General features: G+C 36.9%; 1 long non-coding RNA gene across 1 annotated transcript; it reads left to right on the top strand.

The window, feature by feature from the left end:
• Positions 1 to 26,831, top strand: LOC129651710 (uncharacterized). The gene is made up of 3 exons (XR_008714285.1): positions 1 to 461; positions 1,090 to 1,311; positions 26,589 to 26,831. It is a non-coding gene; the product is annotated as an uncharacterized LOC129651710 (long non-coding RNA).
• Positions 26,832 to 27,706: the final 875 nt, after the last annotated feature.

Below are 27,706 nucleotides of genomic sequence, written 5' to 3'. Positions count from 1 at the left end.
CCACTTCCCTTGTGGCTCAACTGGTAAAGAATCTACCTGCAATGCAGGAGGCCTGGGTTCGATCCCTGGGTTGGGAAGATCCCCTGGAGAAGGGAAAGGCTACCTACTCCAGTATTCTGGCCTGGAGAATTTCATGAACTGCTGTGAAAAGAAGAGAAGCGAAAGCAAAGGAGAAAAGGAAAGATATAAGCATCTGAATGCAGAGTTCCAAAGAATAGCAAGGAGAGATAAGAAAGCCTTCCTCAGCAATCAATGCAAAGAAATAGAGGAAAACAACAGAATGGGAAAGACTAGAGATCTCTTCAGGAAAATTAGAGATACCAAGGGGACATTTCATGCAAAGATGGACTCGATAAAGGACATGGGGTTGCAAAGACTCGGACATGACTGAGTGACTGAACTGAACTGAACTGTCCAGTTTTCCCAGCACCGTTTATGGAAGAGGCTGCCTTTGCCCCATTGTATATTCTTGCCTCTTTTGTCAAAAATGGGTGCATGGGTTTAATTCTGGGCTTCCTATTTTTCCATTGGTCTATATTTCTGCTTCTATGCCAGTACCATGCTCTCTTTATGACCGTAGCTTTGTAGTATTACCTGAAGTCAGGAGGGCTTATTCCTCCAGCTCCATTCTTCTTTCTCAAGACTGTGTTGGCTATTTGGGGTCTTTTGAGTTACCATATGAATTGTGAAATCTTTTGTTCTAGTTCTGTGAAAAAATGTTATTGGTACTTTGATAAGGATTCCAGTGAATCTGTTGATGGCATTTGGTAGCATAGTCCTTTTCACAATATTGATTCTTCCTACCCAGGAACATGGAATATCTCTCCATCTGTTTACGTCATCTTTGATTTCTTTCATTAGTGTCTTATAATTTTCTGTGAACAGTTCTTTCGTCTCCTTAGTTAAGTTTATTCCTAGGTATTTAATTCTTTTTGTTGCAGTGGTGAATGGGATTATTTCCTTAATTTCTTTTTCTCAGTTTTCATTGTTAGTATATAGAAATGCCAGTGGTCTGTGTATTGATTTTGTATCCAGCACCTTTGCAAAATTCACCAATTAGCTCTAATAATATTCCAATACTCTTTTTAGGGTTTTTTTCATTGGTCATGTATGAATGTGAGAGTTGGACTGTGAAGAAACCTGAGTGCCAAAGAATTGATGCTTTTGAACTGTGGTGTTGGAGAAGACTCTTGAGAGTCCGTTGGACAGCAAGGAGTCCCAACCAGTCCATTCTGAAGGAGATCAGCCCTGAGGATTGAACTGAACTGAACTGAACTGAACTGATGCACAATGTCATGTCATCTGCAAACAGTGAGTGCTTTACTTCTTCTTTTCCAATATGGATTCCTTTTATTTCTTTTTCTTCTCTTATTGCTGTAGCTAGGACTTCCAGAACTATGTTGAATAATAGTGGTGAAAGTGGACAACCTTGTCTTCTTCCTGATCTTACAGGGAATGCTTTCAGTTCTGCACCACTGAAAATAATGTTTGCTGTAGGCTTATCATATATGGCCTTTACTATGTTGAGATAGGTTCCTTCTATGCCCATTTTTTTGAAGAGTTTTTATCATAAATGGGTGCTTAAATTTGTCAAAGGTTTTTTTTCATCTATTGAGATTATCATATGATTTTTATCTTTCATTTTATTAATATAGTGTATCACATTGTTTGCTTGGCATATATTAAGAATCCTTGCATTCCTGGAATAAACCCAACTTAATCATGGTGGATGAGCTTTTTGATGTGTTACTGAAATTTGTTTGCTAAAATTTTTTGAGAATTTTTGCATCTATATTCATCAGTGATATTGGCCTGTAGAATCTGTCTTTGTGTTGTCTTTGTCTAGTTTTGGTATCAGGCTGATGGTGGCCTCATAGAATGAGTTTGGAAGTATTACTTCCTCTGCAATTTTTTGAAAGAGTTTTAGAAGAATAGGCATTCAGTTCAGTTCAGTCGCTCAGTCGTGTCTGACTCTTTGTGACACCATGAATCACAGCATGCCAGGCCTCCCTGTCCATCACCAACTCCTGGAGTTCACTCAAACTCATGTCCATCGAGTCAGTGATGCCATCCAGCCATCTCATCCTCTGTTGTCCCCTTCTTCTCCTCCAGCCCCAATCCCTCCCAGCATCAGAGTCTTTTCCAATGAGTCAACTCTTCGCATGAGGTGGCCAAAGTACTGGAGTTTCAGCTTTAGTATCATTCCTTCCAATGAACACCCTGGACTGATCTCCTTCAGAATGGACTGGTTGGATCTCCTTGCAGTCCAAGGGACTCTCAAGAGTCTTCTCCAACACCACAGTTCAAAAGCATCAATTCCTCGGTGCTCAGCTATCTTCACAGTCCAACTCCCACATCCATACATGACCACAGGAAAAACCATAGCCTTGACTAGACGGACCTTTGTTGGCAAAGTAATGTCTCTGCTTTTGAATATGCTATCTAGGTTGGTCATAACTTTCCTTCCAAGGAGTAAGCGTCTTCTAATTTCATGGCTGCAATCACCATCTGCAGTGATTTTGGAGCCCCCAAAAATAAAGTCTGACACTGTTTCCCCTGTTTCCCCATCTATTTCCCATGAAGTGTTGGGACAAGATGCCATGATCTTAGTTTTCTGAATAGTTCTTCTCTAAATGTTTGATAGAATTCTTCTATGAAGCCATCCAGTCCTGGCCTTTTGTGTTGTGTGAGGTTTTTGATTACAGCTTCAATTTCAGTGCTTGTAATTGGGTTGTTTATAATTTCTATTTCTTCCTGGGTCAGTCTTGGAAGATTGAACTTTTCTAAGAAACTGTCCATTTATTCCAGGTTATCCATTGCCATATAGTTGTTCATAATAGTCTCATAATCCTTTGTATTTCTACTTTCCCTGTTGTTTCCTCTCCTTTTTCATTTCTAATTTTGTTGATTTGATTCGTCTCTCTCTCTCTCTTTTTTTTTTTTTTTTTTGATGAGTCTGGCCAAAGGTTTGACAATTTTGTTTATCTTCTCAAAAGACCAGCATTTAGCTTTATTAATCTTTACTATTGTTTCTATCAGTTCTTTTGCATTTATTTCCACTTGGACCTTTATGATTTATTTGCTTCTACTAAATTTGGGATTTTTTTTGTTCTTCTTTTCCAGTTGTTTTAGGTGTAAAGTTAAGTTGTCTAATTGATATTTTTCTTGTTTCTTGAAGTAGGATTGTATTGCTATAAACTTCCCTGTTAGAACTGCTTTCGCTGCATCTCATAGGTTTTGTGTTGTCATGTTTCCATTGTCATTTGTTTCTGGAAATTTTTTTTTATTTGCCTTTTGATTTCTTCAGTAGCCTGTTGGTTATTTAGAAATGTATTTTTTAATCTCCATGTGTTTGTGTTTCTTACAGGTTTTTTCTTGTAATTGATATCTAGTCTCATAGTGTTGTGGTTGAAGATGCTTGGTATTATTTCAATTTTCTAAAATTTATGAGATTTGATTTGTGACCCAAGATGTGGTCTATCCTGGAGAATGTTCCATGTGCACTTGAGAACAAGGTTTTATGCATTTGGATGGAATGTCCTGAAGCTATCAATTAGATCCATCTCATCTAATGTATCATTTAAGATTTGTGTTTTCTTATTAATTTTCTGTTTTGATGGTCTGTCAATGGGTGTGAGTGGGATGTTAAAGTCTTCTACTATTATTGTGTTACTGTCAATTTCTCTTTTTATGTCTGTTACTGTTCATCTTATGTATTGAGGTGCTCCTATGTTGTGTGCATAGATATTTACAATTTTTATGTCTTCCTCTTGGATTGATCCCTTGATCATTATATAGTGTCCTTCCTTATCTCTTGTAATCTTTATTTTAAAGTCTATTTTGTCTGATATGAGGATTGCTACTCCAGCTTTCCTTTGCTTCCCATTTGCAAGGAATATATTTTTCCATCCTCTCACTTTAAGTCTATATGTGTCTTTAGGTCTGAAGTGGGCTTCTTGTAGACAGCATATATGTGGGTCTTGTTTTTCTATCCATTCACCCAGTCTGTGTCTTTTGGTTGGAGCATTTAATCCATTTACACTTAAAGTAATTATTGATATATATGTTCCTATTGCCATTTTCTTAATAGGGGTTGATTTTGTAGTTTTCTGTTTTTTGTTTTTTGTTTTTCTTCTCTTGTATTTCTTGACTATGTAAGTCCCTTTAACAATTGTTGTAAAGCTGGTTTGGTGGTACTGAATTCTCTTAACTTTTGCTTGCCTGATAAGCTTTTGATTTCTCCATCAATTTTGAATGAGATCCTTGCCAGGATCTAGGTTGTAGATTTTTCCCTTTCAGTACTTTAAATATATCCTGCCATTCCCTTCTGGCCTGCAGAGTTTCTGCTGAAAGATCAGCTGTTAAATGTATGGGGTTTTCATTGTATGTTACTTGTTGCTTTTCCCTTGCTGCTTTTAATATTCTTTCTTTGTGTTTAGTCTTTGTTAGCTTGATTAGTATGTGTCTTGTCATGTTTCTCCTTGGGTTTATCCTGTATGGGACTCTGTGCCTCTTGGACTTGATTGATTATTTCTTTTTCCATGTTGGGGAAATTTTCAACTATAATCTCTTCAAAAAGTTTATCATACCTTTTCTTTTTCTCTTCTTCTTCTGGGATCCCTATTCGAATGTTGGTACATATGATATTGTCACAGAGGTCTCTGAAACTACCTCAGTTCTTTTCATTCTTTTTACTTCTTTTCTTCAGACGTCATTTCCAGCATTTTATCTCAGCTCACTGATTCATTCTTCTGCTTCAGATATTCTGCTGTTGATTCCTTCCAGAGTATTTTTAATTTCAGTAATTTTGGCGTTTGTCTCTGCATGTTTATTCTTTAATTTTTCTAGGCCTTTGTTAATTGACTCTTGAATTTTCTCCATTTTGTTTTCAAGGTATTTGATCATCTTTACTATCATTATTCTGAATTCTTTTTAAGGTAGTTTGCCTATTTCCTCTTCATTTATTTGGACTTCTGTGTTTCTAATTTGTTCCTTAATTTATGTAGTATTTCTCTGCTTTTTCATTATTGTTTTTTAACTTATTGTGGTTGAGGTCTCCTTTTCCCAGGCTTCAAGGTTGTATTCTTTCTTCCTTTTGGTTTCTGCCCTCTTAAGGTTGATCCAGTGGTTTGTGTAAGCTTTGTAGAGGATGAGATTTGTGCTGAATTTTGTTTGTTTGTTTGTTTTTCCTCTGATGTGCAAGACTGAGTGAGGTGGTAATCCTGACTGCTGATAATTTGGCTTGTATTTTTGTTTTGTTTGTTGTTTAAATGAGGCATCCTGCACAGGGTACTACTGGTGGTTGGGTGATGCCAGGTCTTGTATTCAAGTGGTTTCCTTTGAGTGAGTTCTCACTATTTTATACTCCCTGCCTGGTGGGCTGTTGTCTATGGGGTTGCACAGAGTTGGACACGACTGAAGTGACTTAGCAGCAGCAGCAGGGTTAGTTCTCTGGTAGTCTATGGTTTTGGTTTCAGTGCCCCACTCCAAAGGCTTAGGGCTTATTTGTGTGGGTCATAAATCTGTCAACTGCTGAGCTAGGTTCGTCTAGCCCAGGGCATCCTATGAGGCTACAGCTGAGATGCCACTAGGGCTGCAATCATCAGAAATGACTGCAGCTGGAAGGTCTTCTTCTAAGCTAGTGCTGTCAAAGGCTGGCAAGGTGGTTCTGGGAGGTTATGGGAGGCCTGCTTCTTCCCATGCAGGCCTCTCCAGAGGTCACTGGAGTATCCTCATGTCTGTAAATGACTTTCCTCTTTCTGGTGTGCGTGGTTGTGTCTCCCCTCAGTTATCATCTGCCATCTTAGCCAATGGGTGAGTGATGGCGTTACTTTTCAGAAGATGGAACAAAATCATGCCATGTGCCAGGTGCCTTGGGAAACAGATGAATTCCACATTGATTTTGACCCCAAGGAGCTGACAGTCTAACAGAGGAAAGTGAAACTGTTGAATGGCTTCTGTGGGATTCAGAAAGATGACAAGATCTCACAGGAGGCTAGAAGGGACCCTGAAGGGGTGGGGAGCATAAAGAGTGCAGAAGACTATTAGAAGTAGAAAGTACAAGCCATTCAGAGATGTTAGTTTCACTTTTTTGGGGGGGAAAGGTGTGCAGTGGTAAGAATTTGTGGAAGAGATGGGCATAAAAGAATCTCTAAAGATGTATGAGGATGGGAGCATATGAGACCAGTCTTGGGCACTGTCACTCCTCAGAGTTAGGCAAACCCTCCATACACTTTTGATATTTACCACAAGGACATATTTTTCTTGTTATATTATAATTCCATAAATAATTCTTGGAAATAGAATGAGAAAGCAAGCACAGCCACAACCTACTTATTCCAAGTTTGTGATCAGATGCATTTTCCCATTTGAAATGCAAATGAGAACTAGGATAAAAGTAACAGGACCACAAAGCAGTTCAGCTGATTTTAAAACCCAAGTACTGCAATTCTTATAGTTTCCTCAACAAAGAAAAGCTAAAGTCCTCACTCAGCACTTAGGTACTCATATTGTTATATGTCATTCTAATAAGTGGTATTGTAGTTTCCCAAGCAAACTTTGGAGGCAATGAGCCAGAAAGACCAAAGGTTTCAGATTCATCTTTTAGCTCATGGACATCTCAAGAAGAGGAATGTAATATATGCTGTATATCCTGCACTATACAGCCTATCTGTATTATCTATGTTCTTAATAGAGACAAAATATTTGTACACCTATATAACTCTGTGTTTGTCATGTCTCCTTTATAAGCCTGCCTCATTTGTAAAATGATGAAAATATAACTTGACAAAAATTGTCATGTCCACTAAATGAAATTTAACATCATACAGCACAATACTTGACACATGGCACTTAGACATGTTACTTATTAACTCACTGTGTATAAGAAGCAGGAAATTAGAAGATTAATATAAAAGACCTACTGGCACTGAGAACACGGAGAGTAATGAGTCAGTAATTGGTAAAGACAAATAATGAGGAAAAAGATAGACACGATTAATAACATTGAAGTATAGGAGTCCACACACATTAAGAAAAATCTACAGTTGACATCATACTAAACCTGAAAGACTGCTTTCCTCTAAGATCAGGAACAAGATGTGGATGCTCTTTACCACCTTTTCTACATTTCACTGGACATTCTAGCCAGGACAATAAAGCAAGGGAGTAAAATGTAAAATGCAATCACACTGGAAAGGAGGAAGTAAAACTAATTTCACTGGCAGACAACATGATCATTTCCGTAGAAAACCTGATGGATTCAACAACAAAGCTACTGAGTTTAGCAAAGTTGTCAAATATCAGATAAATATACTAAAGTCAATTATACACATACAATGAACAATCAGAAATTCAAATTTATAGCAAGTGATATCATTCATGCATGCATGCATGCATGCAGGCTAAGTTGTTTCAGTTGTCCCCGACCCTTGAGATCCTGTGAACTGCAGCCCTTGAGGCTCCTCTGTCCATGGAATTCTCCAGGCAAAAACACTGGAGTGGGTTGCCATGCCCTCCTCAATATCATTCAAAATAGTGTCAAAAAATCATGAAATCCTTAGGGATAAATCTAACAAATAGGTACAAGGACTGTACCTTCGAAGATTATAAAACACTGCTGAGAGAAATGGAAAAAAAAAAAAGGCCTAGAAAATAGATTAAGATATTGGCTGTCACAAATTGATCTATCAAGTTAGTATAATCCCAAGAAAAACTCCAACAGGTTCTTGGGGAAAATTTTTAAAGCTAATTTTAAAATTGATAAGGAAATGAAAAGAACCTAAACAGCTAAAACAACTAGAAATGTAGAGAAAAAGAAGAATTAACAGAGTCTGATTTCAGAACTCATCATACATTAATGAAGATAATGTGGTACTGTAATTGAGATAGAAAAATAGATCAATAAAACCAGAGTCCAGAAGTACACTTAGACATAGACAGTTGTATTTTCAACAGAATTGTGAAGGCAATTGAGTGGGGAAATATACTCTTTTTGCAATAAATTATGCTGAAACAACGCTCTGGAAAAAGTTCAATCTGTATCTCACATCATGTAGAAAAATTAAACTTAAAAGCTATAGGACTTTTAGAAGAAAAGAAATGGGAAAGTCTTTGTGTGATTTGAGTTAAGCAAAGATTTCTTATATATGACATGAAAAGCACAATCTAATCAAGGAAAATAAATGATGAATTGGACTTTATCAAAATTAAAGCTTCTGCTTTTTGAAAGACTCAGGTAAAAAGACTAAAAAGATAAGCCATAGACAGAAAGCATATATTAGAAAATCACTATCAGATAAAGTAATAATATAGAGAATATATAAAGGACCCTTAAAATACAATAATAAATGAAACAGACCACCTAATAAAAAAATGGCAAAAGATTTCAACAGATAACATCAAGGAAAATACCCAGTTGGCAGATAAGCACATGAAAAGGGCTAAAATTAAAATGATTGGCAATGCCAAGTGTTTGCGAGATTGTGGAGAAACTAGAACTGTCACAATATTGTTGATGGAAACATAAAATGGTACAGCTGTTTTGAAAAAATATTTGGCAGTTTCTTAAAAATTTAAATATAGATCTACCATATGACCCAGCCATACCACTTTTAGGTATCTTCCCAAGAGATATGAAAGCATATGTTCATAAAAAGCCTTGCACATGAAAGTTCAAAGTATTTGTAATAGCACAAATCTGTAGACATTAAAAATTATCAAAACATAGATATACAAATAGTGATAAATTCAGTCAATAGAATATTAATCTATAAAAAAAGAATGAACTATTGATGTACACCAACATGGTGAATTTCAAGCATAGTGAGCAAAAGAAGCCAGAACATAAGAGTACGTGCTACATGATTCCATTTATATACAATTCTAGAAAATACACTAACTTTTAGGGATAGAAAGTAAATCAGTGGTTGCCTGTGGATGGGTTTAGAGAGGGGGATGAGGCAGTAGTGAGGATTCCAAGGGGACACAAGGACATTTCCATACTAACAATATGTTCATTTTCTTGATTATGATGATAGTTTCATAGGTATGTGAATTTGTCATAACATCAAATCACACCTTAAATACTTATGGTTATTTTGTTAACTATGCTTAAGTACAGCTGTTAAAGGAAAAAAGAGATTGGGTAGGGGGATGAAGAGTTAGGTTGGAGAGGTGGGGGAGAGAGTTTGCAATTTTAAACAGCTTGTTCAGAGAAGTCCCATTAAGAAGGTGAAATTTGGATAAGGGCTTTTTACAGGCAAGGAAGTTACCAAATGCTAAGGGCACAACCTGGCAAAGGCCCAAGGGCAAGAGTGTGCCTGGTAATGAGGCCGGGTGCCTAGGGGACCTGTGTAATAGATGAAGTCAGAGGGGTACCAAATCAGTCTTGCAGATCATCTGAAGGTTTATGGCTTTCACTAGAAGTAAAATGGGGAGCTATTAGAGGTTTTTATGCAGAAGAGTGACATGATCTATTTAAGTTTTAAACAAATTTCCCTGTGTGAAGGATAACCTTTAGGGGGACCAAAGTAAAAGCACTGAGACCAAATAGAAGGCTGTTACATCATCCAGACGAAAGATGATGGTGGCTTGAGACAGAACAGTACCACTAGAGGAGGTTAAAACTGGTTGGATACAGGATATATTTTAAAGGCAGAGTCAACTGTTTTTCCTGAAGGATTGGAAGTGGAATATAAGACAAAGAGAAAACATTCCTTGAGTTAGCTTTCAGTCCTGTTCTCTGCTGGTCAATTATCTCTGAGAGATTTTCAATTTCATATTTCTTTCAATGCAATGTCATGATCCAAACAAAGACTAACAAGTGTAGAAGGACCCTTCTATATTTCTCAGTCCCTGTGGATTTGACTACATTTGTTTAGTGCTATATCTTCACTTGATTGACAAATTGAACTTACAAACAAAAGACTGCATCTGCTTATCTTCTGTTTTCATCAAAAATATGTTTCAAAATTGGATGTCATTCTTTGAATGGATTCCACTTATTTGGCATATCTTAAAATAGATGTCTAAATCATCAAAACTAGACATGTCATGTAACTTTCATAAATGTTATAAATCAGTAATTTTTAGGATCTTTACCCATTTTTATAATTCATTCCAGTTTGTTAAGAAACCAAGCTTTATGGTAATTCAATTTAAATATGTGTTAGGCAAGAAAATATGTGCAGAAAAGTATGTGCAGATTTAGTTTCACCTACTCATTTTCCTATGTGACCATATGATAATTATTTATTATTCCTGGTTCTGATAATATCATTCAGATTTTTAAAGAAATTAATCAGGCAATGAACATAGTGTTAAATGTAATAAGCTATCAAAATATCAGAAAATTCTTCACTCTCAATTTTAGCTTAATAATAAACAGGGTATTTTCTTCTATTCATAAAATACTGTGATCACATCATGGCAAATTATTATAATGTTGACTATTCCCAACATAGAAATTCTGCAAAAATTATATAATTATTGTTAACACAAAGCTAATCTTGAAATAAAAATCATAAACTGAAAATGAATAAAATGCTGGAGTGAGAAAGAGGCAGTTATATTAAAGAACATTTTCTTTTATCACTATGCAATAAAACTACAAATCAATAACAAAAATTAGGGGAAAAAATAACTCTAGTATTTGGGAAAAACCAAATACACATATATGCACAAATATACACCTAAATAATTAAAGTATCAGAAAAGAAATCATAATGGTAACTTAATAATGCTTAGATTAAATAAAAATATCACCAATAGATATAAGCTGATGATGCAAGTAAAATGGCAAGATAAAGGGAAATCAATAGCCTAAAAGCTTAATATTAGAAACAGATGTTAGAAATAAGCGAATAGAAAAATAACAGGTAAGCCCCCAAGGAAAAAGAAAGTAGAAAACAAGAAAGAAAATAGTGGAAACTAATGAAGCAGAAGACAAGGAAACTTAGGGAACATTTTTTTAAGTTAAAGGAAATAGATAAAGTTTTAGCCAGATTAATTAAATAGAAAGAGATGCCACAATTAGAAAAATGAAAACCTAACTATAAATATAGTAGGTAATTGTTTATATGACAATAGTATTTAAACTGTAATCCAAAAGTTTGAAATCAGATAAAATATCATAGATAATTTAATATAAAATGTTAATTACATAGAAATATAGAATATGAATTAACCAATAGTGATTAAAGTATTTTAGACAGAAAATTTAAAAATCTTCCCACCATCTTAGGTATAAATCTTACCAAACCTCCAAGTGACAAATAGCCTATTTGTTATTTCATATGTTCCAGAAATACAACGGAGAAGGCGATGGCACCCCACTCCAGTACTCTTGCCTGGAAAATCCCATGGACGGAGGAGCCTGGTAGGCTGCAGTCCAGGGGGTCGCTAAGAGTCGGACAAGACTGAGCGATTTCCCTTTCACTTTTCACTTTCGTGCATTGGAGAAGGAAATGGCAACCCACTCCAGTATTCTTGCCTGGAGAATCCCAGGGACAGGGGAACCTGGTGGGCTGCCATCTATAGGGTCACACAGAGTCGGACACATCTGAAGTGACTTAGCAGCAGCAGAAATACAAAGAAAAGGAAAATGCCAAACTAATTTTAAGAGATTATTATTGCCTTGATTTCATAACCAAATGAGATAACACAAAACAAATATAACTGAAGTTCACTTCTGAATGTTTACAATACTAACAATTCAGAAATGATTTTTGAAAAAATACTCATGACAAATAAGGTTTGATGCAAGATTCCAGAGATTTTACATTATAACATATATTAATGTTTTCAATAAAATATCATAAAGAACACTTCTCTTTATAAAAGTTAATCAGGAAAAACAACTAGAAGGAAGAAAAAATAATGAGCATAAAACAACTGTATTTCAGTCATTACTTTAGTAGTATCATAAAGCCTAAAAGTTCATCACAACTGTCTATTTTTACTGCCCATTCCATGTCATCAATCTCTTCCAGCAGGGGACCCTCTCAGGGAACAAACCTGGATTTCCTGTATTGTGGGCAGATTCCTTACCATCTGAGCCATTAGGGAAGCCCCATAACTATTTTTGTATCCACTGATACAAAAATTCCTCCCTTGGACAGAAGGACTTTTAAACTGACCAGTGCCAAAAAGGGATTAAGGCAGATAGCAAAACTCTTGAAGTGGGTTATTAGGGACTTTATTTAGAGTGATCACACATATCTTCATTCCTTGGTTTCCAAACTGTGTGTTCTTGATATGATATATAACTGGTCACTGGTCTAAGACATTACTGAGACTTTTAGGATGGAATGCACATCTCTCAAGATAATATCTATTAGCTGATATCAAAACCAAGTCTTAAACAGACCACTTCATTCTAATATCAATGTAATTTCTTCTTATTAGTGGAATACAGAGTAAAACTAATGAATTCTACAGTTGTAAGCCACTGCCATAATTCTGGACTATTCCCTTAGCAGAGACTTCAGTGCATGAGATTCCATGTTAATGGATAAAATATTCTGTAAAATCCTAAATATGATGCTGCCAAAAGAGCTTTTTGTTTATATAGCAAATATTTACCAGGAATATGTTTTTATTCTGTATAATATCACTATCCCCTCCATGATGAGCACTGTCTAATATAATCACCATTTATGAGGGAACTCACTGAAATCCACAGGAAAGGGTGGCATGCTATAATTTAACCTTGGCCTCTGTTGTTGGAAAATCAGGCACTCAGTAGTAGTAATAGCCAAAACAGCTTTGGTGCCCCTGGAAAGAGATACTAATAGAATGGCAGCAATACAGGTGGCTTGTTTAGGAGACACAGGAAAAACAAGCATGGAATGGTAAAGTAATGCAGGAAAAAAAAGAGTCAGTAAGGGCTGAGCTATTAAGCCAGCTACTACAATGAGAAAAAGGGAAAACTCTGAGAAAAATTATAAAATAGACACCTTAGAACTGATCCATCTTACTGTGAGGGAGCTGAGGTATTTAAACAATTCCCAGTAAACTTTGGTCTGAGGCATGTATGAAAAGAAAGGCCAGGAAGAGAGTTTAGGCACAGATGCAGTTGTTGGCAGCTTGAAGTCATCTAAACACAATGAAAATGTAGGGTCCAAGGCATACTGGCAAGGCACTCACAGCAACTGCTACAGCTTTAATCTCTGGAGACCATGATCACATAGACTCAGCTAGCAAACATCAGAAGGCTTGGGGGAGGCGGGGAGAAAGATGCCATTCAAAAACAACTTATCATGTTATTAAGAACCTCCTCTAATAATAAATACACTCTGGTAGCATTTATATTGGTCATAAAAATGCGTAATTGGACAGGTCCATTCACACACTTCCCTTTAAACCTCCCTGTCATCACTTTTCCTATCTTAATCTTTATAAACTCATCAGTCAGCCAAACCACTAGCAATTGCTCATGAAGCAGGGTAATGCACACCTCAGGTAATAGTTTTCCACATGACAAAGACAACCAAATATAACGATCCAGAGACATGCTTAATGGGAGTCAACTCTTTGGGGACAATTATGGAGCATGGATGTAAAGCAGCAACCATCTACTTCTGGCATACTAATTCAACACTTTTTCCTCCCTTTTAACATAGAACAGGGAATTCACCATGAAAAATGGGTCCAGAGAGAGGCAGTAAGGCAATGGGAGCAGGCACTATAGGAAAATGCATATGCAAGTGTCATTTTCTGGAATTTTCTCAACTGGCTTCAGTACTAACTCCTATAAAACATTTCGATTTTACAGTGAAATACAAAATCAGGCAAAATTAAGTGCATGTAAACAAATTATTAAGATATATTTCATGATAGTTTGACCCAAATTATTTTTTGGAATCCAACAATCACAAGTTCAGTCTTTAGTGGTTCTATTTATAGAAGCTGCTTTTGAATGGAGAATATATTGTCTGAATAAGAGGATATTATTTATTCCAAAATCCTAGAGGTATTATTAGTGATGGCCAGAGGCTCCATATAGCATCTCTGTTTGCCACAGAGCTTTCCAATAGTTGGCTGTGCTGACTCAGAAGGACCCAAGTGGTGGGCAGCTTGTAGCACAGGCTGGACCTGATATGAGATTTGTTTTCCTCTGGTCCTACTCAAAACTGACAGCCTGCAAGCAAATGTTGGCAAGAGCCAGAGGAGCCTACAGAGAGGGTGAGATGGCAGTTTCAGTATGGGGAGGCAACCCAGCCAATGCTCAGTGGATTTAGGGCATCCATGTGATACTCATATAGCAACTTCTGCTACTCAACAGATGAGAACAGGTGCACTACTACTTTCTTTGGTAACAAAAATCAAAATTTTTGGCACATAAAAATTCCTCAACCAACCTTCTAGGAGTAGTTACAAGAATTAGATTTTTAGAAATCAAAAATAAAAAGTATTACCACTACCACCAACAAAAAAGCTCTTTGAAGGCATGGCATGGGAGAGCAACCATGACCTTGATGACTTGATGACCCAAGATTTGAAGAGATTAAAAAAAAAAAAAAAAAAGAAACACATTAGGATGATGAGCTCAACCTTCTCTATCAGTAATTTTCATGCAGTCATATACCAACAGAGATACAGCATAGAAACCAAAGAGAAAACAATGCATAACTTGTAGCTGTCTCATGTAGCTGAGGAGATGAAAATTGAAATGAAGGGCCCCAAGGAGGTGCCCTTGTTACATCATGATCAGAGAAGATAATGAAATGGTAGGGAAGACATCCTTTTTCCCATTAGTCAGAAATCAGTGTATGAATTCTGTAATTATAAGTGCATATATTTCTACTATATATTTTGAAAATTGGGAAATAACCACTGTGTGGTCGTCGGTCCCACACAACCCTGTGAGACACAATTAGACCCAAACTCCATCCATCCTCTGACCTCCATAGAATCTTGCTATGAGTGAACCACAAAGGACTTCTGGATGTCTAGTAACAAGAGTACATTAGTATTTGGCATCCAATAATCACCAGAAAGTCCAGATGTCTCACTTTCCCAAGTATAAAGTCACCCTGGTAAATTTCTATAGGATACTTTTTTGGAAGGTTCATACCTATTCAAAGGAAATAGTTGATTCACATATCTTGAGACTTAAGGATTCATGTTTTATTCTTTAATTTTATTTTTTAAACTATCATGTAATTAAGTTGAATTTATATACAGTTCTATGATTTTTAATACATGTAGAAAGTCATGTCACTACCCCTACTATCAAGACATGGAACAATTCCAAAAGCCCAAAATACTCTCATACCAACCCTTTGTAGTGATACCAGCTTCCCAGCCCTGAACCACTGATCTATTGTCTGTAATTTTACTTTTTCCAGAATGTTATACAAAAGAAATGTAACTTTTTCTAGACTGGTTTCTTTCACATAGCTAATGTCTTTGAGAGTCACTCAAATTTTAGCATGTCATATTTCATTACTTTATATTGCTGAGTAGTAGTGTATAGACATGCCACAGTTTATTAATGCAACTACTGAAGCACATTTGGATTGTTTCCAGTTTTTGAAAATTATAAATGGGGTTGTTAAAAATATTTGCATACAGATTTTTTTGTGTGACCATGTTTTCATTTTTCTAGAGAAATTATCTAGGAGTCAGGTTTCCAGGATACATGCTAAGTGAACATTTAATTTTATAAGAAAATGCCAAAATGTTTGCAGAGTGGCTATATCATTTTGTATATTCACCAACAATACATGGGACTTTCACTTGCTCTACAAACCTGTTAATACTTGGCATTCTCAGGACCTTTTATTTTAGCCATTCTATTAATAATAGATGCATAGATGTGTTTATCATGAAAGTGAAAGTGAAAGTTGCTCAGTTGTGTCCGACTCTCTGCGACCGGTGGACTATACAGTCCATGGCATTCTCCAGGCCAGAATACTGGAGTGGATAGCCTTTCCCTTCTCCAGGGCATCTTCCCAACCTAGGAATTGAACCTAGGTCTCCCACATTGCAGGCAGATTCATTACCAGCTGAGACACAAAGGGAAGCCCATGTTTATCATGGCATAGCTTTAATTTGCATTTCTCTGAAGGCTGATAACAATGAATTCTCTCATGTGCTAAATTGCTTCCCATAGCCTGCCTTGGTGAGCCAAGTCTTTTCCCATTTTTTAAAATTTTGATGATTTTTTCTGTTCCATTTATTTCATTTCAGAGTTAGATTTTCATTTTAGATTTTCTCTATGTGCCTGGCACAATGGCAGTCAATACATAAATAGACTCTGGAAAGACCTAATGAGATACCACAATAAAAAAAGCTTAAAAAATAAAAGGAGAGAGAAAACTTGATTCACTGAAGAGGAAGTTTATGTGTTCACTCAGTTCAGTTCAGTCGCTCAGTCGTGTCCGACTCTTTGCGACCCAATGAATCGCAGCATGCCAGGCCTCCCTGTCCATCACCAACTTCCAGAGTTCACCCAAACTCACGTCCATCAAGTCAATGATGCCATCCAGCCATCTCATCCTCTGTTGTCCCCTTCTCCTCCTGCCCCCAATCCCTCCCAGCATCAGGGTCTATGTTACCAGGAGTTAATGTCCTAAGGACAAGGAATAAGGCAAATGTTTTACTTCTCAGAAGTAGATGGCCTATGGTAAGAAAATATAGAAGGATTCATGCTATGAGATCAAACCTAGTAAAGGAAAGAAACATTTTAAGTAACTAGCAGAATATACCTCAGTTTCAAGGTTAGCCAGAAAAAATGGGTGCTTTAGATCAGAAATTTACATTTGTTCAGTAAATACAACAAAAGACATTGTTGTTGGATATACAGAGGTTGCAGAAATGTCTTAACTCTTTACATGGAAAATCAACAACTGATAGCTTTTACTCTGTGATCATAATACTACTATTCATAACTAAAGATTAATTCTAAATATCTAACTATTCATCACCGTCTCTTTTCCAGCTGATTCCTAAATTAACTCTAGCCCTTGTAGATTTTTTCAGGTTAAATATGATTTAGTTTACAAAACCGTATCTCATTTCTTAAACTGTGAACTAACAGAACATCTTCCACACCCAAGTTTGTTTTCACTTTTCATCAGTTTTAAAGTCAAGATGTAAAAATGGATAAAGTGGTTTATTATAGTTGCTGGTCTGTCTCTTTTCATCTGTGAAAAAGAACTTTCACCATAAAGGAAAATTCATGGCCTTATGGTAGTTTTACAGGATCATCTTTGTTTCATGCACTATTTTATAAATACTCAGGTAAGCTGTACGTCTGACTCTTCAAAAAAAAAAGTATTTTTTATGTTGTAATTTATAGAAAAAATTCAGTCTCCATGGAATATAGTTTGGAGCATAAGAATTTATCCAGTATAGTATAGAATAAATCTTCTAGATTCCACACAAAGCATACATAGAGCTATTAAATGAACAATTAATAATGGAATGTAATGCTATAGTTCAAGACACTGTAAAAACATGAACTTTCCTTGTAGAAAAATGAAATAACATTCTTTAGATAATCTGCTTCTCTGAAATCTATTCCCCGAATAACTTTAAGAAGCTAAAATTAAGTAAGAAATATTAACAGAACCTGAAAAGTGAAGATAGCAGTGAGGCAGGCATTTCAGAAGAGACTGAAATGAGGAAAAAACCATCAAAAGGCACCAAGTAATATTTGCCTGAAGGGACTGCAGAAAAAAGTAGAAAAATCAAATCCGCGGTGACTTAATGCTCTTCCTACATGAAAAAACTCTAGCTTACAAGTCAGACCACACAATTAAAAAGACAACTTTCCCAGACTCCAATGTGTAACTCATATCAACTTGTTAAACTAAATTGTTTACTGTGTCCAGGTGTTGTGAGGATGATGAAGATAATTAAGACATGATCACTGCCATAGAAACTTTTAATGCTTAGGAAGAGTAAAGAAAAACAATATAGGCAATCAAAATAATAAATCATATTTGTGATTACTTATATCTTCATTTCACCAACAAAAGTCAAATAACTTTTACTTTCACTAACTTGAATATATAAACTTGAAAGTATATGGATAATATGATAATATACCTATTAATGCTTAATGCATTGTTAACTATATATAAACATATGCATGTACATATATTTTTGAAATCTTATAGAATATAAAATATCTTAATTCACCTATATAATCAATATAAATATTAATTCAGAAATACAAATGTTTTAATTAATTTCATGAAATTTTTATATGAGCATTTCACATATGTCTACAACATCAATTTCTTCCTCATAACCAGGACTACTTAACTAGGACACATTATTTTCACTTCTAAGTATTTTGAAATGTTTGTGAGGTCATGTGTGATGCTCCTGCCAACATAAAATTTATCCTAAGCCATAAACATTAATTCATATACCATTAGAACATTTTCTTCCTTGGGTCTTTTAAAAAAAATTTAACCTATTCCATTAGCGAAGCTCTATGTACATACAAGACAAGCACTCACTTAAGTCATTTCAGAATAATTTATATTCTGCAATATGCTATTATTCAAAATAGAGTTAGTGTGAATCAAGGTTTCTTTCTTAAACAAGGTAGGTAGAAAAATGGAATGGCAAAAGGTAAGGAAGAAACTTGTAGCTTTTATTTATTGGAAAATTATATTATTTCATGATTTTTTAAAAACATATAGCATTATACATATACCATATAACATACATGATATAAATAATCAATATATATTTTATGTTTTGATTTTAATTTTTTCTACCTCTGTCCACAGAAAAGGCTTGAAAGCGATGATGTGTTATTAGCAATAAGTAAAACTACATCCCACATCTTAGATTTTATATACCATTTCCCAGTATAAAAGAAGCCCAGGGATCCTTAGAGACATTGTTGATCATAGGTCTGAAGTAGTGAAATACAAGGTAAGCCTGGAAAGTCTGCCAAGGAAAAAAAAAAACTGCTCAAAGATTAGTAAGGTCAAGTCAATAGGTCACAGAAGCTAGACTGAAGAGGCTTTTATTGTCAAAGTAATGACAATTTGCACCTCAGAAAATAATAATAATAATGGTGATAGATATAACGAATTGAAAAAAAACAAAATATGTGAGTTCACAGCAACAAATGAAAGCAGACAGAGACAGAAACATGAGGCACTTTAATCCCATAACCCAAAAATAGCACTTGAACTCCTTTGGTGTTCAAAACTCCAGGGTTGCCGCCTAAGAGGAAAGCTCACAGAGAAGAGAAAATAATGGGAGTAGAATTGAGCAGAAAAATGACAAAATGTCCATTGTTTGAAACAACATACAAAAACAACAGAAGGAGAGTTAAAAACATCACCCTGAACCTCAGGGTAATGTTCAGAAAAACTAAATTCACACAAAAATCAAAAAATGGTATCAAGGCCAAATCCTACATAAAGTTAATATAAGGAAAAGGAAAATTAACAGCAGAATAATACTGAACCTCCTCTTTCAGGACATTAAGAAAATAATACATAAGTTAGAAGAACAAAAATCAGAATTGGAAAAATTTCAGAAATATTCAGAATTCAGAATAGAATTAGAAATAAATATATATATATATATATATATTTTTTTTAAGAAAATGACCTCAATCAAAAAGAAATGTAGGACTGAGTAAATACCCTTCTGAAAGTGAAAAATATTTTAAGGTTAAACGGGATCAGTTCAGTTCAGTTGCTCAGTTGTGTCTGACTCTTTGCAACCCCATGAACTGCAGCATGCCAGGCCTCCCTGTCCATCACCAACTCCCGGAGTTCACATAAACTGATGTCCATTGAGTTCTGATGCCATCCAACCATCTTATCCTCTGTCATCCCCTTCTCCTCCTGCCTTCAATTGTTCCCAGAATCAGGGTTTTTTCAAATGAGTCAGCTCTTCGTATCAGGTGGCCAAAAGTATTGGAGTTTCAGCTTCAACATCAGTCCTTCCAATGGATATTCAGGACTGATATCCTTTAGGATTGACTGGTTGGATCTACTTGCAGTCCAAGGGATTCTCAAGAGTCTTCTCCAACACCATAGTTCAAAAGCATAAATTCTTCAGCACTCAGCTTTTTTTATAGTCCAACTCTCACATCCATACATGACCACTGGAAAAACCATAGCCTTGACTAGATGGACCTTTGTTGGCAAAGTAATCTCTCTGCTTTTTAATATGCTGTCTAGGTTGGCCATAACTTTTTTCCCAAGGAGTAAGTGTCTTTTAATTTCATGGCTGATATTTTTTAAATCAAAAAGAGAGAGAGAAAGAAATGTTTTGAGAGGAAGTAACAATTATTTAAGATAGGCATTCCTTGGTGTTTCCCTGGTGACTCAGTGGTAAAGAACCTGCCTGCCAGTGCAGGGGACATGGGATCAATCCCTGGTTGGGGAGGATCGCATATGCTGTGGAGCAACTAACCTGGTGCACCCCAAGTATTCAGCCTGTTCTCTAGACCTGGGAGCTGCAACGACTGAAGCCCAATTGCCCTAGAGCCCGCGCTCTGAAACAAGAAAAAGTGAAAGTGAAGTCATTCAGTCACGTCCAACTCTTTGGGACCCCGTGCACTGTAGCCTGTCAGGCTCCTCTGTCCATGGGATTTTCCAGGCAAGAATGCTGGACTGGTTTGCCATTTCCTTCTCTAGGGGATCTTCCCAACCCACCACAATGAGAAGCCCCTATACCACAACTAGAGAGTAGTTCCCACTTGTCACGACCAGAAAAAAAGCCCACACTACAATCAAGATCCAACAGAGCAAAAATAAATACATAAAACTATTTTTTAATAGAAGTTCCTCAGAAGAAAACCAATTTAATACAAAGAAACAGCAAATACTAAATGCTATAATTCCAGAAAAAATTCTAAAATAAAAAATGACTTGATGAGCATACTGTGTGGTTCACAATGTGAACCCAGTACAGTGACTAGCAATATTCTAATAAATCAATAAATAACAATGAATAATAGTATAATAAGATATCTAGGTTTACAAAACAAAGGTTTTGTAAACCTAGGATTACAAATTAATAAATTTGTTGGACATCTAGGACAACACTCTACATAATGTATTAGAACAGAAAATTAAATTACTATCTGACTTTTTAATATGATGTTTTATGTCAGAAAAGAGTAAAAACATATTTAATAAACTCTAAGGAAATGAAAACAAAGACTTTATAGGCAACAAAACTAGCTTTCTATAAAAGATACAAAGTGTTATCAGTATACAAGAGCTGCAAGATTATTTTTTCCTATCAGATCTTTCTTAGAAATCTCGCAGAAAAACAGCCTCAAATAATCAAAATGACTAGAGACACACTCAATCCAGTCCAGTTCAGGTCAGTCGCTCAGGCGTGTCCGACTCTTTGCAACCTCATGAATCGCAGCACGCCAGGCCTCCCTGTCCCTCACCAACTCCTGGAGTTCACTCAGACTCACATCCATCGAGTCAGTGATGCCATCCAGCCATCTCATCCTCTGTTGTCCCCTTCTCCTCCTACCCCCAATCCCTCCCAGCGTCAGAGTCTTTTCCAATGAGTCAACTCTTCGCAAGAGGTGGACAAAGTAGTGGAGTTTCAGCTTTAGCATTATTCCTTCCAAAGAAATCCCAGGGCTAATCTCCTTCAGAATGGACTGGTTGGATCTCCTTGAAGTCCAAGGGACTCTCAAGAGTCTTCTCCAACACCACAGTTCAAAGGCATCAATTCTTCGGCACTCAGCCTTCTTCACAGCCCAACTCTCACATCCATACATGACCACAGGAAAAACCATAGCCTTGACTAGACGGACCTTTGTTGCCAAAATAATGTCTCTGCTTTTCAATATGCTATCTAGTTTGGTCATAACTTTCCTTCCAAGGAGTAAGCCTCTTTTAATTTCATGGCTGCAGTCACCATCTGCAGTGATTTTGGAGCCCAGAAAAATAAAGTCTGACACTGTTTCCACTGTTTCCCCATCTAGTTCCCATGAAGTGATGAGACCGGATGCCATGATCTTAGTTTTCTGAATGTTGAGCTTTAAGCCAACTTTTTCACTCTCCTCTTTCACTTTCAACAACAGGCTTTTGAGTTCCTCTTCACTTTCTGCCATAAGGGTGGTGTCATCTGCATATCTGAGGTTATTGATATTTCTCCCAGCAATCTTGATTCCAGCTTGTGCTTCTTCCAGTCCAGCATTTCTCATGATGTACTCTGCATATAAGTTAAATAAGCAGGGTGACAATATACAGCCTTGATGAACTCCTTTTCCTATTTGGAACCAGTCTGTTGTTCCTTGTCCAGTTCTAATTGTTGCTTCCTGACCTGCATACAAATTTCTCAAGAGGCAAATCAGATGGTCTGGTATGCCCATCTCTTTCAGAATTTTCCACAGTTTATTGTGATCCAGACAGTCAAAGGCTTTGGCATAGTCAATAAAGCAGAAACAGATGCTTTTCTGGAACTCGCTTGCTTTTTCCATGATCCAGCGGATGTTGGCAATTTGATATCTGGTTCCTCTGCCTTTTCTAAATCCAGCTTGAACATCAGGAAGTTCACAGTTCACGTATTGCTGAAGCCTGTCTTGGAGAATTTTGAGCATTACTTTACTAGCGTGTGAGATGAGTGGAATTGTGCCATAGTTTGAGCATTCTTTGGCATTGCCTTTCTTTGGGATTGGAATGAAAACTGACCTTTTCCAGTCTTGTGGCCACTGCTGAGTTTTCCAAATTTGCTGGCATATTGAGTGCAGCACTTTCACAGCATCATCTTTCAGGATTTTAAATAGCTCAACTGGGATTCCATCACCTCCACTAACTTTGTTTGTAGTGATGCTTTCTAAGGCCCACTTGACTTCACATTCCAGGATGTCTGGCTCTAGGTCAATGATCACACCATCGTGATTATCTGGATCGTGAAGATCTTTTTTGTACAGTTCTTCTGTGTATTCTTGCCATCTCTTCTTAATATCTTCTGCTTCTGTTAGGTCCATCCCATTTCTGTCCTTTATTGAGCCCATCTTTGCATGAAATATTCCCTTGGTATCTCTAATTTTCTTGAAGAGATCGCTAGTCTTTCCCATTCTGTTGTTTTCCTCTATTTCTTTGCATTGATCGCTGAAGAAGGCTTTCTTATCTCTTCTTGCTATTCTTTGGAACTCTGCATTCAGATGTTTATATCTTTCCTTTTCTCCTTTGCTTTTCACTTCCCTTCTTTTCACAGCTATTTGTAAGGCCTCCCCAGACAGCCATTTTGCTTTTTTGCATTTCTTTTCCATGAGGATGGTCTTGATCCCTGTCTCCTGTACAATGTGATGAACCTCCCTCCATAGTTCATCAGGCACTCTATCTATCAGTTCTAGTCCCTTAAATCTATTTCTCACTTGCACTGTATAATCATAAGGGATTTGATTTAGATCATACCTCTATGGTCAAGTGGTTTTTCCTCCTTTCTTCAATTTAAGTCTAAATTTGGCAATAAGGAGTTCATGATCTGAGCCACAGTCGGCTCCTGGTCTTGTTTTTGCTGACTGTATAGAGCTTCTCCATCTTTGGCTGCAAAGAACATAATCAATCTGATTTTGGTGTTGACCATCTGGTGATGTCCATGTATAGAGTCTTCTCTTGTGTTGTTGGAAGAGGGTGTTTGTTATGATCAGTGCATTTTCTTGGCAAAACTATTAGTCTTTGCCCTGCTTGATTCCATATTCCAAGGCCAAATTTGCCTCTTACTCCAGGTGTTTCTTGACTTCCTACTTTTTCATTCCAGTCCCCTATAATGAAAAGGACATCTTTTTTGGGTGTTAGTTCTAAAAGGTCTTGTAGGTCTTCATAGAACCGAGCTACACCACGCCCCCATGCCTGAGGCCAGGGTCGGTACCCAGGAGGACCAATCCCACTTCCAAGGAGCTGTGGCTACGAGGGCGCAGGAGGGCCTAGAGGAGCTATCCCATGTTGAAGGTCAGGAATCGCAGCAGTGAGGAGATACCCCTCATCCAACATAAGGAGCAGCAGCTGCACTTTGCTGGAGTAACCCTGAAGAGATACCCCACGCCCAAGGTAAAAGAAACCCAAGTAAGACGGTAGGTGTTGCAAGAGGGCATCAGAGGGCAGACACACTGAAACCGTAATCACAGAAAACTAGTCAATCTAATCACACTAGGACCACAGCCTTGTCTAACTCAATGAAACTAAGCCATGCCCATGGGGCAACCCAAGACGGGCGGGTCATGGTGGAGAGATTAGACAGAATGTGGTCCACTGGAGAAGGGAATGGCAAACCACTTCAGTATTCTTGCCTTGAGAACCCCATGAACAGTATGAAAAGGCAAAATGATAGGATACTGAAAGAGAAACTCCCCAGGTCAGTAGGTCCCCAATACGCTACTGGAGATCAGTGGAGAAACAACTCCAGAAAAAATGAAGGGATGGAGCCAAAGCAAAAACAATACCCAGCTGTGGATGTGACTGGTGATAGAAGCAAGGTCCGATGCTGTAAAGAGCAATATTACATAGGAACCTGGAATGCCAGGTCCATGAATCAAGGCCAATTGGAAGTGGTCAAACAAGTGATGGCAAGAGTGAATGTCAACATTCTAGGAATAAGTGAACTAAAATGGACTGGAATGGGTGAGTTTAACTCAGATGACCATTATATCTACTACTATGGCAGGAATCCCTTAGAAGAGAGACATTAACATAAAAATTGATTATGCTTTTTAGAAGACTAAACCAAGACAAAAAAGACAATCTAGTAATAATATAGTTATCCTAAAAACTGGCAAAAGGTCAGTTTTCATTCCAATCCCAAAGAAAGGCAATGCCAAAGAATGCTCAAACTACTGCACAATTGCACTCATCTCACATGCTAGTGCAATTGGAGAAGGCAATGGCACCCCACTCCAGCACTCTTGCCTGGACAATCCCATGGACGGAGGAGCCTGGTAGGCCGCAGTCCATGGGGTCGCTAAGAGTCGGACACGACTGAGCGACTTCACTTTGACCTTTCACTTTCATGCATTGGAGAAGGAAATGGCAACCCACTCCAGTGTTTTTGCCTGGAGAATCCCAGGGATGGGGGAGCCTCATGGGCTGCCATCTATGGGGTCGCACAGAGTCACACACAACTGAAACGACTTAGCAGTAGCAGCACATGCTAGTAAAGTAATGCTGAAAATTCTCCAAACCAGGCTTCAGCAATACACGAACCATGAACTTCCAGATGTTCAAGCTTGTTTTAGAAAAGGCAGAGGAACCAGAGATCAAATTGCCAACATCTGCTGGATCATGGAAAAAGCAAGAGAGTTCCAGAAAAGCATCTATTTCTGCTTTATTGACTATGCCAAAGCCTTTGACTGTCTGGATCACAATAAACTGTGGAAAATTCTGAAAGAGATGGGAATACCAGACTGCCTGACCTGCCTCTTTAGAAATCTGTATGCAGGTCAGGAAGCAACAGTTAGAACTGGACATGGAACAACAGACTGGTTCCAAATAGGAAAAGGAGTATGTCAAGGCTGTGTATTGTCACCCTGCTTATTTAACTTATATGCAGAGTACATCATGAGAATCGCTGGGCTGGAAGAAGCGCAAGCTGGAATCAAGATTGCTGGGAGAAATATCAATAACCTCAGATATGCAGATCACACCACCCTTATGGCAGAAAGTGAAGAAGAACTAAAGAGCCTCTTGATGAAAGTGAAGGAGGAGAGTGAAAAGGTTGGCTTAAAGTTCAACATTCAGAAAACTAAGATCATGGCATCTGGTCCCATCACTTCATGGCAAATAGATGGGGAAACAGTGGAAACAGTGTCAGACTTTATTTTTCTGGGCTCCAAAACCACTGCAGGTGGTGACTGCAGCCATGAAATTAAAAGACGCTTACTCCTTGGAAGGATAGTTATGACCAACCTAGGCAGCATATTTAAAAGCAGAGACATTACTTTGCCCACAAAGGTCCGTCTAGTCAAGGCTATGGTTTTTCCTGTGGTCATGTATGGATTTGAGAGTTGGACTATAAAGAAGGTTGAGGGCCGAAGAATTGATGCCTTTGAACTGTGGTGTTGGAGAAGACTCTTGAGAGTCCCTTGGATGGCAAGGAGTTCCAACCAGTCCATCCTAAAGGACATCAGGCTAGGTGTTCATTGGAGGGACTGATGTTGAAGCTGAAACTCCAATACTTTGGCCACCTGATGTGAAGAGCTGACTCATTTGAAAATACCCTGATGCTGGGAAAGATTGAGGGCGGGAGGAGAAGGGTCAACAGAGGATGAGATGGCTGGATGGCATCACCGAATCAATGGACATGGGTTTTGGCAGACTCTGGCAGTTGGTGATGGACATGGAGGCCTGGTGTGCTGCAATTCATGGGGTCACAAAGAGTCGGACACAACTGAGCGACTGAACTGAACTAAACTGATGATTAGGATACTGGAAACAGTATCCCTTGGTTATCAAATAGTAGATAAGGTAAATCATGACTTTATAAAAGTCTTTCCAATTAATAAATTTTCAGAGAATTGATAGAATATGATTAGGTTATAATATTAAATAATTACCATCTAGATGTGATCATCTACAATTGCAGGAATCATAAAATGTAAAACTCTCTGACACTATGCACATTTCCAGGAATGAACACTCTGGATAGACTTGCCAAAAGGATTGGACATGAATCTAAACAAGCCTCCTGATCCAGCTGCCAGTTTGCAGAAAACATAGAGGACAGAAGAACAAGTTGAAGTGTACCAAGCATAAGCAACTACAAATTCCACACCAGAAAACTCTATATATCAAAATGCCTTTTTTTAATTTTATTTTTAAACTTTACATAATTGTATTAGTTTTGCCAAATATCAAAATGAATCCACCACATTAAAGTCTTTAAGGAAAAGAAAAAAATATGACTCAAGAAGAAAGCTTCTTGATTATAAGAGACTTAAAATACATTAAAATTTCTTTGTAAAATTTCTTTCTTTCTGTGTGAATGAGTAAGACTGAATTGTAGTGCCTGAAAGTGAACACTACAATTTTAAAATGAACACATTGGTGATAAAACCAATAAAGACAAATGTCAGGAGAGTGGTTATTTATGGAAATGAAGGGGTTGCAATTGAGATTGGACACATGGGGAATCCCTAGGGTTACTGTTTTTAGTAACTTAAAATAACTGAATAAGCTGTATATATTTTGTGTGGTTTTCTATAAGTATAGTTAACTGTAAAATTAAAAAATACACAAAGCTAAAATATAAAAATATATTAAAAATTAAAAATATAAAAAGCTAATCTACATTTACCTAATCTTTTATTAAGATTATGTAAATTTAATCTAATCTTTTATTCTAATCTTTAGAATAAATCTTAAAAAGGGGATGGTGGATCAAAGTCTATTCACACTTTATGGCTTTTATTATATATTGCCAAAACACACTTTAAAAGGTGGTGAATTCTTATTTTACAGGCTGCCATAACCTCTTGTCTTGCTTCTTTTATTAATTATATTTATACAAGTTTGATTTTTAAAATATTCTGATTTTAAAACATTAAAAATATTACTGGGTTTCAGTAACATGGATGAAAATGGCCAATTATGAAAAAGCAGCTTGGGATAAATCCAATAATACATGCCAGGTGCATCCAGTTGTGTTATTACTGCTATTTGTATTAATTCAGAGTGTAACAAAAACTTCAACAATGATATATACAAGAAAATCATTCAATCTATTTTAATTTCAAACACTTAGAATA

This window comes from Bubalus kerabau, chromosome 4 (assembly GCF_029407905.1).
Source record: "Bubalus kerabau isolate K-KA32 ecotype Philippines breed swamp buffalo chromosome 4, PCC_UOA_SB_1v2, whole genome shotgun sequence".
NCBI classification, from domain to species: Eukaryota; Metazoa; Chordata; class Mammalia; order Artiodactyla; family Bovidae; genus Bubalus; species Bubalus kerabau.
Note: the sequence above shows the minus strand (reverse complement) of the source record. Positions and strands in the feature narration are given on the sequence as shown.